General features: G+C 34.5%; 1 protein-coding gene across 1 annotated transcript in view; it reads left to right on the top strand.

The window, feature by feature from the left end:
• Nucleotides 1-12524, top strand: part of Alk (Anaplastic lymphoma kinase) — a 1114821-nt gene that overhangs the window by 357208 nt on the left and 745089 nt on the right. The gene's annotated exons all lie outside the window — the stretch shown is intronic.

Below are 12524 nucleotides of genomic sequence, written 5' to 3'. Positions count from 1 at the left end.
TATTATTAGTCTCTAGAATTTAACCTACATGGAAATTTTATCATTCTGATTGGACCTGCTCCTCCCCCATTCTTCACACCGGCAAAAAAAAAAAAAAAAAAAAAAATGAAAAATAAAGCTCTTCGAATCTGGGAAAGTCACAGAAAAATGGCTTTAGATATTTAACCGGACACCTAGTTGTTAGTGCACGAAGTCAGGAAATTTCCATCTTTTCAGTAGTTTAATGAAAGTGGCGTAAATATAGCAGATGGTTGAGACATCAGTCCCCGAATCCAGGACGCTGCGTACCGTCCTCAGTCTCGGACCATGGTATCTTCATTCTGCTTGTGTACAGTATATTGGGGACAGTAGTAAGAAAGGCCAGCCTCGAGCTGGAGGGTGCCAGGTCTAAACGTAGTTTTTTCATGACCTGTAGATCGTTGTTTACATAGGAAAATGTATGAATACACTTTGAGTATTCGTACGCAAAGTGTACATGAATTTTTAATTCTCTCTCTCTCTCTCTCTCTCTCTCTCTCTCTCTCTCTCTCTCTCTCTCTCTCTCTCTCTCTCTCTCTCACACACACACACACACACACACACACACACACACACACACACACACACACACACACGTATCTATCTGTCTATCTATCTATATATCTATCTATCTATCTATCTATATATATATATATAATATATATATATATATATATATATATATATATATATATATATATATATATATATATATATATATATAGATAGATAGATAGATAGATAGATAGATATATAGATAGATAGACAGATAGAATATATATATATATATATATATATATATATATATATATATATATATAAATTATCACTTACACAATTGTTCTGTGCATTTATACAATTACCAAACAGGACCTCATTGAAACTGGAGGGTATCTAGCAGAGTTATTTATTCAAAAAAATTGCAAGCATTATAGGACTAAGTCGTCATTGTCAAGTACCCGTGGAATGACCGGACACAGATATAAATACAGCTGGACTACATGCCCGGTCATTCCACGAATACTGACAATGAGGACTGTTAGCCCTGGAAAGCATGTAATTTTTGAATAAATAACCCGCTAGATACCATCCAGTTTCAATAAGGTCTTGTTAGTTAATATACATATATGTTATATATGTACAGTATATATATATATATATATATATATATATATATATATATATATATATATATATATATACACGTGTGTTTATACAGGGTATAATGTTTTTTATAGGCCTTTAGGACTCAGGAATGGCCAGATTACTTATAAGATAAAGGTGAATGGCACAATGTTTTCAGGAAGGTCGATGCATACTTGATAAGCCATCTATATAGTCACATTAAATACTGGGGCTCATACTTTACGCAGCATCATGTGCACATATATTAATTTGCTTATTCAATAGTGACTTGTTCCTTTGAACAGTGGTTGGCCCATGAGAGAAATTTAATTGACATTGCTACTGTCATCCTTATGCTGCTAAGTTAGTGTACGGAACCCCTCCCATCTGTCCAGCACGTTGTTTGGTCCTCCGGTATTCATACCAGTACTTTCTGAATCATACCCTTTTTTCCATCAACATTTTGCTATCCATTCTCATCACATGGCCAAATAACCGTTATTCTTCATCTCCATAAATTTTTCTCATCCTTGCAGTCCTCGTTGCATGAAGTATACAAACAATTAATCTTATTTACACACACGCAAAATTTTATATATATATATATATATATATATATATATATATATATATATATAATATATGTATATATATATATATATATATATATATATATATATATATATATATAAAGCTGTATGATTAAGTTTTTAATACTTCATCCAGCTTTTGTAGGGTGTGCTGATTTAGATTAATTTTAACCAATACTGATGATATACTGGTTTCAAAACATCGTTCAGAAAAAATACACATGTGAGGCAAAACCATATTGGAAATTTGATAAGTGATAACATCCTCCATAAATAGTTTTAGCCGCGAGGAAAGCCCGTCCATTAATGAGAGCAAGACTAACAGAAGAATTGGCAGTATGACAGATTTCGTTGCTGGTCTTTCGCAGTATTCGGACTTTGTGTCTGGAAAGTAATAAAGGCTGGAAAGCATCGTTGCAGATCTGTCCGGATATTGCCATCTTAAGTGCTCAGATTGCCAATAAGGTTGAAGTCGGCTGCCAATTATCCCGCTTTGAGAGTCAGCGCCAATAAACGGACTAGTTAAGCCGCGATCCCGAGAGGGAAAATGGACATTTGAAATCGTTAACTGGTTAGTTTGTCTTCGTTTGATGGTTTTAGCATGTATTTCTGATTGGCGACCATGATGGAATAAGGAAAGTATTCAGTTTACCAAGTTTATTCCCATGCTGTAGAATTTGAGAATTATCTGTAGATACTTTTATTTATTTGAACTAGTTCCGAAATCATTGCTTTTCCTTCTTTCAACATATTTCACGTTATCTGAAGAAAATATAGGAACCATCATGAGTACGTAATCCAGCCTGTCACCAAAAAATACATACATATATATTTTCGTGGCTATTTCCCGCCTCGATGGTTCGTTTTTTGATCTATAATTCTTATTTCTGCTTCCCGTAGCTCTCTCTCTCTCTCTCTCTCTCTCTCTCTCTCTCTCTCTCTCTCTCTCTCTCTCTCTCTCCCCGCATGTTATTAAGTGATATAGGAAGTATATATACATACACATTATATATATATATATATATATATATATATATATATATATAATGTATATATTGTATGTAATATACATATATATATATATATATATATATATATAAAGTGACATAAGAGACATATATATATATATATAAAGTGACATAAGATATATATATATATATATATATATATATATATATATATATATATATATATATATATATATATATATATATGCCTCTTATGTCATTAATATTACACACACACTATATATATATATATATATATATATATATATATATATATATATATATATATATATGTATATATATATATATATATATATATATATATATATATGTGTGTGTGTGTGTGTGTGTGTGTGTGTGTGTGTGTGTGTGTGTGTGTGTGTGAGTGTTAAATTTATGTTTGTGTTGGTCCTGAGTTCAAACCCACTCGCATCTGACGGATTCCACAAATACCCGGGCTCTCCGTCTGTGAGCATTGCTGGTTAGTGAGAATCTTGGTTCAAGCTCCTGTGACTAGCTGTAAATGAACACCAGCTTTTGCAGAGGTGGAGAAAAAGGGGTGGGGGAGTAGCACCTCCATCCTTTAGAAAGACTTGCTGTACCAATGTAGCCCCATCCACTTCTCCCCCACTTAGAGTGAAAGGCCGTATGTTGAAATAAATATGTATATATACATACATGCATACGTACATAAGTATATGTTTGTATACATATATATATTATATATATATATGTATATATATATATATATATATATATATATATATATATATATATATATATATATATGAAGGACTAATCAGCATGCAGACATTCGATGATTCACGTTGAAATGTCGCTTACCACTGGGCTAGAATATATGTACATATATATATATATATATATATATATATATATATATATATATATATATATAAATATATATAAATATATAAATATATATAAATATATATAAATATGTAAATATATAAATATATATATATATATATATATATATATATATATATATATATATATATATATATATATATGTGTGTGTGTGTGTGTGTGTGTGTGTGTGTGTGTATTCACTGGTCGTTTATTCATGAATAAGAATAATCTTGTTCATTTTAATATATATTGAGTTCGAGGAACTTCCGGGCTTCCGTATGAATGGTTGGAAAACTTCATCCCCCGCGTTTATTTCAGGCGCGTTCTTATTGATTTTATTTTAAGTATCTTTTTTTTTTTATCTTTGAGCAATTCATAATCTGATGGTATGTGGTGAAAAGTCAGTTTGTATTCGATAAGAATCATTTGCAGTCGGTATTATTTTATATGATTTTGAAGACTTTTTTAGAGTTAGTATCATTCCCTATGATTTTAATGTTTTTTTTTTATGTCGATATTTAACCAAAATTTTGTCACTAGCAGTATGTAAGTCTAATTAATTAAAGTATGCTGTGGTGTTTCCTTAGTTTCCCTAGATTGAAATGTCAGACGGCTGCCGTTAAATTTATAATTTTTCAATGAGTAATTGATTTCTTATTCAAGCTGCTTCCTTGATTTTTTAAAAGTTTTCTTGCATGAGTATACATTGAGTATAACTGAAGTTACATTCTTTTAACCAGTGGTATTTCCCACACTTTTGGGGGTACAAGGCTTCTGTCCAGTTGTCCTGCTTTGTGTAGTCCAACGATTTCTGTTGTAGTGATTTCAACGCACACGCTAATCGGCGTCAGTGACCCTGGTAGTTGTGACGCCAGATAACCCACAGTTAATCAATCAATCAATCAACGCACACGCACACACATACGCTGTCACTACTTGTCACCATGCGTCTCTGTGGTGCTTCCAATCAGTTTTAAACATTTTTTTGATGTAGGGTTTCATCATCTCTATCTTTTGGTCACAGACATTTGCTATTATGATATTCTGACTACCTGTTTCTTGCCTCGCTTTCGTAGGAATATCTTTCACCAGGTGTCACTTTCCTCTGGGTGGTCTAATTTTAGATTTTTTTCAACTGCAGCCGTAATGTTTGTTTCTTGACTTTTCCCACATTAATGTTTTTTTTCATTTTATAACTTTCCTATATTAGGAAGTCCCAAGAGGATGTGGACTTTCCTTGAAACTGTTTGTATTCTGTTGCAGTGTTTAGAATATTTCCTGTACTGCTTTTCTACTGATCAGTGCCTTTCGATTTTAGAATTGAATACCTCGATTTATTTTTTTTATACTACCACGACTTGAAATATTTTTATTTTTGCTCTTGTTTCATCTGAGTGAGCTCAGATATTTTTTTCTTCCATGGCGCTGAATTTAGTCATCGCTTCCGAGAGAGACTGCAACTTGGTCAGATTTTTCTGTCGGTGTTGACCAGCGACCTTTCATCCCTTTGCACTCTTTGCTATTAAACCTGTTGAAGTTGGCTGGGATTTTATCACATTTTATCCTTTAAATAGCTGTAGATGCTCTTTTATCAAGTTTAATGGGGTATTATTTTCCTATGGTCATTGTTTGATTTTATTTTCCATGGAATTTCATATTTATTACGCTGCCATGTTTTCATTAATTTCTACTTCACGGAGCTAGTTTTCATATAAGTCTCCAGACGATATCAGCTCGAGCCCCTTGTCAAGTTTTTCATCTTTACATTTCCCATTAAATTTCATAATAAATAAATATCAACATATCGTAAAACCAATGGCCCTCTCTATAAAGTTCTATGTTTAGCCAGAATATTTATAGACTGAGAGTACTTCAGGTTCTGTTCTGTGAAACGTTGAAAAATTAATCCGTTTTGATACCGATGGATAATCATGATCAGAATAGGATTTTTCACTTTTGGACATTGCAAAATTTTTTTGTAATGCTTTGGCCATGTGTTAACTTTCATGTTATGATAAATTACTGCTATGTTGTAGGAAAATGAATATCAGAATTATCTAACGATTATCAGAGATCTCTGTTCCATTTTCTAATGCTTGCAAACATCAAACATATAATTTCGAGAAGCGCAGTAGCTATCAGCACTAATCTCTCATTCTGAACTGTACATTGACCTCTCACATATAACCCAAAAAAACACACGTGTCACAACTTTCTGTAAGAGAGACAACTACATCGAGGTGCACTTAGTTTATCAGATGTAATTAATTGAATTATCCAATATCTCATTTAAGTGTCTTGCCTTTTCGTTTCCCTTTTCAATGTATTAGGTAATTTTCCGGAGCATTTTTCAGGTTAATTGGAATTTATAAAATGTTTCTTTTGGTATATATTTTGGATTTTTCATTTTGATATAGACATATTATTCTGATCCTTTTTTCGGAATTTTAATTTACCTTATTTCTTTTACCAAAACTGCTTTTTCCAGGTAGAATTGTTATATCCTATTTTGGCTAGTTGTACATATTTACCCCAAGGGAATTTTGTCTGCACAACTTTATGTCAGTCAAGCTTTTATCTATCGTCATCATCATGACAGTCATGACAGTTCTAAAACTCCTATTTCTCTATGAGAAATGGGAGCTTTCTAACCTGAACATTCAGGTGAGTTTTGCAGTGTTTTCAAATGAAGGAGGGATAGAGAGAGAGGGAAAGAGGGGGACGGTGGGGAGGGGAGGAAGATACGGCAGATTCCTCGGAAGAAAGCAGGAAAACAAGACATAAGAGAATATGCTTCATTTGTTTGTGATGAATAAATCGATATCAGGAACATACGATTTTGAATCTTCTTTTAACGTGCTTGTTTTCCCATTTGTATGGGGGTAAGCACGATGCCTTCTTTTGAAGGACTTTGATTTGGCTTTTGGGGTAGACTGTAGTCTCGATCGGCTGCCCTGCCTGTCATCCCTGAGACCCCGGTAGTGTATGTGCATGTATTGTACCAGTCACCAGCGCTCTTTCTCCCAGCAGCGAGGAGTTGTTGCGCGGTTTAGGTCGACAGTCGAAACACATACGATTTTGAATGTAAAATACTAATATAAGTTTTCGTTGTCTCCTTCCAAACATTAAACCATATATTTAATTATTTTCCTTGTTTTTCCTTTGCTTGTTTTTGATTTATGTCATCTTCAGCATCTCCTCCAAAGGACAGTGTTGTTATGCTAAAAGCCGCTCTGTTAATAAGAAGTGTTGGGAATACATTTTCCCAAGTGATAACAAACAAGACCTCTTGAAAACAGGCCTAAAACGGCTAGTTAGTGTCATTGTCTAAGATAAAAGACTTCTTTACCGGAAAAGAAACCTGTCTCTCTGTAATCGGCTTAAGTGTTCTTAGTTTGAAATAGGCTTATGGTTTCAGACTGTACAGCTAAAGACTGTTACTGCTGTTATTGCGTTGTACTTAGTATTATGTAAGGTCTTTTGAAGATTTCAGACATCTGTTTGTAAAAAAAAAAAAAAAAGTTTCCATTTTCTTTTGTTTTTCTTCATTTTGAAGTGTAATTGCCGTGTTCGTCGATTAAGAAGGATACTCTTGTGGAGATTTTTAAGCCTCGAAGTTATACACACCGCTATGCAATACCTATTAATCTTAGAGCATTTTTTCTTTACAGTAAAGAGAAACAGAAAGAACATAACGCATGGGAAAACAATTTAATGGGCAACATACTGTCTGATGTATGAAATTTCTTTCTTTTCGCTTATTTTTTTTCATTCTGTATCACTCGATTCTTCGAAAAATTTTTAAACACTTTTTGATTGTGCATTGTTAATTATTAATTTTTTATGTAACAGTATTCAGTCAGGGGAATTATAAATTTTGATGCAATATCAAGAAATAAAAAAAATAAAAAATTCGGAACGTGCACAACAAACGTTAGCTCCTAGTTAATCGAACCTTTTATCTTGTCAGATGTGTCAAATTTCTGTCATCTACCACAAACTGGCATCGTTATCCTTGACTCTAGCTAAACTGGCCATTTAGCTGCGAACTGCCAGGTAAGTTTGAGGTTGATGGTTCTGGCAAGATGCCCTTGGGTTTATCCTCACACGGAAGCAGGGAAGAAAATGGTTCCGATTTCTGCTCCTCGGTTTGGGCGTCGTCTTTTGTGTTCTCGAGTCACTGTCGTTGATGCCAGCACAGACGGATGGATGTGGGTGCATTCGTGTGCCAGATACGCACGTATCTAGTAGAGAAATGACCGGTAGATTCTAAACATACATAAGAGTGTTTATATATGCTAATCTCTTGAAGCCTTAGAAATCTTATTCATTTTATTCGCCCCATAAATCAGTCAATAGTAGATGCTCCTCTGTATTTTTTACTGTTACGCTGAGATTTTATCAGAGAAAGATACTAATAATAATATATCAGTGCCCTTCTACTCTATATACTGTCCACTGTGGTAATAAAGTTCTTGTACAAAATAAAACTCCAAAGCATTTGATTAATCTTGATGTTGGAGCGGTATTTTGATTAAATCGGATTTCATTGAAAACTCCTGTTCTCTCTCTCTCTCTCTCTTTCTCTCTCTCTCTCTCTCTCTCTCTCTCTCATATTTTGGACTCTTATGGTGTATTTTCGGTCCTTATGGGTTTTTAGCGATGTTTTGTTACCTTCTTAAAAGGGATGGGTTATGTCCATTTTAAGGCGGACTGACACGAACGTTTTCTAGCAACGCTTGTTATTTTGCTTTTGCTTTTGTTGCGTAGATGGGACACATCAACTGTTTCCTGTAATTCCTCAAGTGATATACGAATGACAGTCTGAAAGAAGTGCTTTCACAAGTTTTTGTAAGAATCGTCTCAACAGTATAGAGTAGTATTATTTTTCAAGAGTTAGTGGTTTCCTTCAAGACAAGCTAAATCTGAGTAGATAGAAATTAGGATAGAGAGAGAGAGAGAGAGAGAGAGTTAGTTTAGTTGTTTTTGTAAGAAATTGTCGCACGAGCACGATTTGTGATATCTTTCAGCATTTTACTGACAGACTCGACACCAGGTAGCCAGCATTAATGATTATTATTATTATTATTATTATTATTATTATTATTATTATTATTATTATTATTATTATTCAGAAGGTGGAACGTATTCTTATGGAACAAGCCCACAGGGGCCATTGACTTGAAATTCAAGCTTCCAAAGAATATGTTGTTCATTAGGAAGAAGTAAGAGGAGATAAAGGGAAATAAAGAAAGAAGAGATCCCACTCACTTATTAAAAAAGAAACAGAAATTAATAAATTAACAAATACATAAAAATGTATCGAAATGCAAAGGAGAATAGTATTCGGGTAGCAGTAGACTGCACCTTCGCTCGAACTTTTGAAGTTCCAATTGCACGACATCTTATGGCAGGCTGTTCCACAGTCCAACGGTGTGAGGAATAAAGCTCTCTGGAACTGAGAGAGGAATAAAGGACCTGTGGAACTGAGAGTGGTTGCTCTCGGCAGGAAAAGGGGGTCGGGGCGCGTAATTGAAGCTGTGTCTGTAAATTGCCGTGACATCATATTGCATTGTGTGTCACCAGATTTAATTCTTCTGAACATTTGGTAGAAATAGGTCAATCGCTTATGGAATAAATGGCTCAAAGTTTAACGGTAAAATACTGAAAGATGACAAGAAATATGCTCGTGTGAAAGATTTCATATATATATTCACACACACACACACACACACACACACACACACACACACACACACACACACACACACACACACACACACACACACACACATATATATATATATATATTTATTTATTTATATATTAAAGTATGTTATGAAATAGTGTAAAATGAACTAGAAACACCAGTGAACAAATTGCTTCACGCTTACAACAAAATTATAGGAAATTCACTTAACTGTCAAGGATAAAGCCTAGTACCCTTAAGAAAAGCGACACATTCTTTTCCTTTTCTTGTAGCGAATTCTTTTCCATGCTATTCGTGATAAATAAGGAAGAAAATGGAAAAATTATTGAGGGATGTGTTTTGCTATATTGAATAATTGAGATTTGATTACAACGAAGAAAAAACGAAACGTCAAATGTTATTCATTTATCGTTATGACTTCATTTTGTTTACGTAAGTTTTTTCAGTGTTCAGAATTTAATGTTTTTCTTAGATAGCATTTTATTTTGCATGTGATTTATGAATTTAATGGGTGGTTTTTCACGTTTATTATATCCGCAAAATTTGATAACTCTCTCTCTCTCTCTCTCTCTCTCTCTCTCTCTCTCATACCGCGTATTTTCTAGTTTTGTATGTAATTCTTGCTGCTTTTCGTTTCTTCCGTTTCTCCTTTTGATGCTGTTTGGAAGGAGCTGCAATTGTGCATCCTCCTAAATCAGCTACTTCCTTCATCTTTCTAATGGCGTCCCTCTGGATCGTGTCTGTGCCGGTAACTTGGTAACTTTCTCACTGTCCTAAACCTTGTTATTTGTTTTGGTGTCACTTCCTTTTTATAAGTAAACTTTGGTTTCCTCCTGAGTGCGCACCGCATCCCCTTTAATTAGAAGCAAAAGTGCCTGTGTCCCGTATTTCTCTCTGTCGAATAATAGTAATTTGATCTACGTTTGTTACACGCATGCACACCTCGCACGATTGTTATTCAGGTCCCATTCACGTATGCCTTGCACCCTGGACGTCACATTTTGCACTTGTGTACACATGCGGTTCCCATGAGTTACTGATAGCTTGCACAGCTCCGACGACTGGCGTGTCTGATCAGTTGAGCAACAAACGCCGGTGAAATATTGAGCAAATATTAATCAGTTGTGGTTTGGGATAAGGTCAAACTTGAATCTGAATGAACTCTTCAAAGTTCACGGACAAGTTCTTAACAAATAAATGATCAAAAAGCAATCGTCTCTGCTAAAAAAAAAAAAAAAAAAATGACTAGAATACTGAAATATGCGTGGGGAATGCTGTTGTTGGAGTCGAGTAAATGAGAGTTGTTTGTCGTATTTAAAGATAACGAAGAGAACGCGAATGAAGTGACCGGGGATTTTGGTTTGCGGTAATGAGCGTAAAGAGTATTGACAGAGCCAAGAAGTTAACCTAATTACCCCCAGGCGTATTATTTAGCAGGATTTCGCAAAATGTTATGTTTGGATTTCTATGAATATCACCTAAAATGGGCTTCGTTTAGGCTACAAAAGACTGCATTTTAGAATGGTGGCCTTTGTAATATATTGCTCTCGTAGATTCCTAAGGCTCCAAACTCAAGAAACCGAAACCCAACTCACCATTTTCATAAAATTTGGTGACCAAATTTAATTACTGATTTTGCAATATAGCCCATTTGGGGTTTACGTCCCCTCTTAATAGGTAAGATTTCGTTTGGATACTGCAGTTGTCGAAATGCCCCCAGTAGTGATCTGATGTTGGTGGATGGATTGGCTCTTGCTAAGTGATATTTTTTTTAGACTTCTTACTGTTGTGTGTGCCTTGTATTATCTTATTTGCTAAATAAATGTGCCCCCTCTCTTTAAAAGATTTTGATATAATTTTTCAAGTTAACGGTTTTCAGTACCTGTTATGGCGTGGTATTTATTGCCTCTGAAGAAATTTCATTGAAATTGTCGAATTACTGCGCAATTTGAAAATTGTTAATTAGAAATCCAAGGTCTTCTTCGAAGAAATCTCATCGAAGAAATCCAGTGAAACCTCTCACGCGGCTTCTGATGTGAAGGGTTCGTTAAGAATTAATTTTCTAAATATGATTGAATGTCAAGGTAATGAAGTGCTTGTGCTGCTGCTCCCTAATAGTCAGTGCGATAGGGTTTGAAATCGTGCCATCAGTATGTAGCTTTTAGGGTATTTTTCAACTTATCTTCGAGGCATTACGACAGAAGAGACGCGCTTCTGATCGGATCAGGATCACTTGCCAGAGTGATTTTGTATCCGTAGATATAAATAATCTTTAAAAGCGTATCTGAAGGAATTTTTTTAATGGTAAGGATTCGAAGTTTCGCTCCAGGGACATTCGTCTCTTGCTAAAAGGAAATAAAATTTATGTTGATAGCAAGGAGAGTATATATATATATATATATATATATATGTGTGTGTGTGTGTGTGTGTGTGTGTATACAATTATATAATATGTTTATATATACAGTATATATTATGTATATATATATAAATATAAAAACTGGTATATACATACTGGTTTTATATATATAAATATATATATACTATATAGTTGTATATATATATATATATATATGTAAAATGTATGTATCTATGTATGTATATATATACACACACACACACACACATATATATATATATATATATATATATATATATACTATATATATATATATATATATATATATATATATATATATGCTAACGAGAACTTCCTCCTTTTGGGATTCAGAATCGTCGACGACTGAGGCAGCAGGTCGACGTTTAGGCTATTCACCTACTGAGAGCATGAAGGGAGAGGACTCAGATATGCAGCAACTGCATGTGCATTAGAGCTTAGCACCAAGACACCCCTAGCAGTGATTTCAATTTAATACTCCTTCCCAGTGGGACTAAGGTGATGTACACATTTTAAGCAGGCAGTATCGCCTGAAAGATAACCTCCTCTTTCTATCCGAACCGCCAGCTTTTTGAAGCCCCCCCCCCCCCCGCCACTCAGTCCATGCGGGGTGGGGAGGATTTGACATCATAGTCAACTCCTATCAACTCCAGTTGCATACCTGGATTCTTCCTTTTTCTTTCCTCAGTAGCTGAGTGGACTAATTTCTTTTCTCAGTAGCCAAGTGGACTAAGCACGTCGACATATTGCTTCATTAGTCGATGTTTGAAATCTTCAAAGAAGGAGTTTATTGTCAGCTTCTTTTT

Source organism: Macrobrachium rosenbergii, chromosome 12 (genome assembly GCF_040412425.1).
Source record: "Macrobrachium rosenbergii isolate ZJJX-2024 chromosome 12, ASM4041242v1, whole genome shotgun sequence".
Taxonomy (NCBI): domain Eukaryota; kingdom Metazoa; phylum Arthropoda; class Malacostraca; order Decapoda; family Palaemonidae; genus Macrobrachium; species Macrobrachium rosenbergii.
This window is presented reverse-complemented; position numbering and strand designations above follow the sequence as displayed.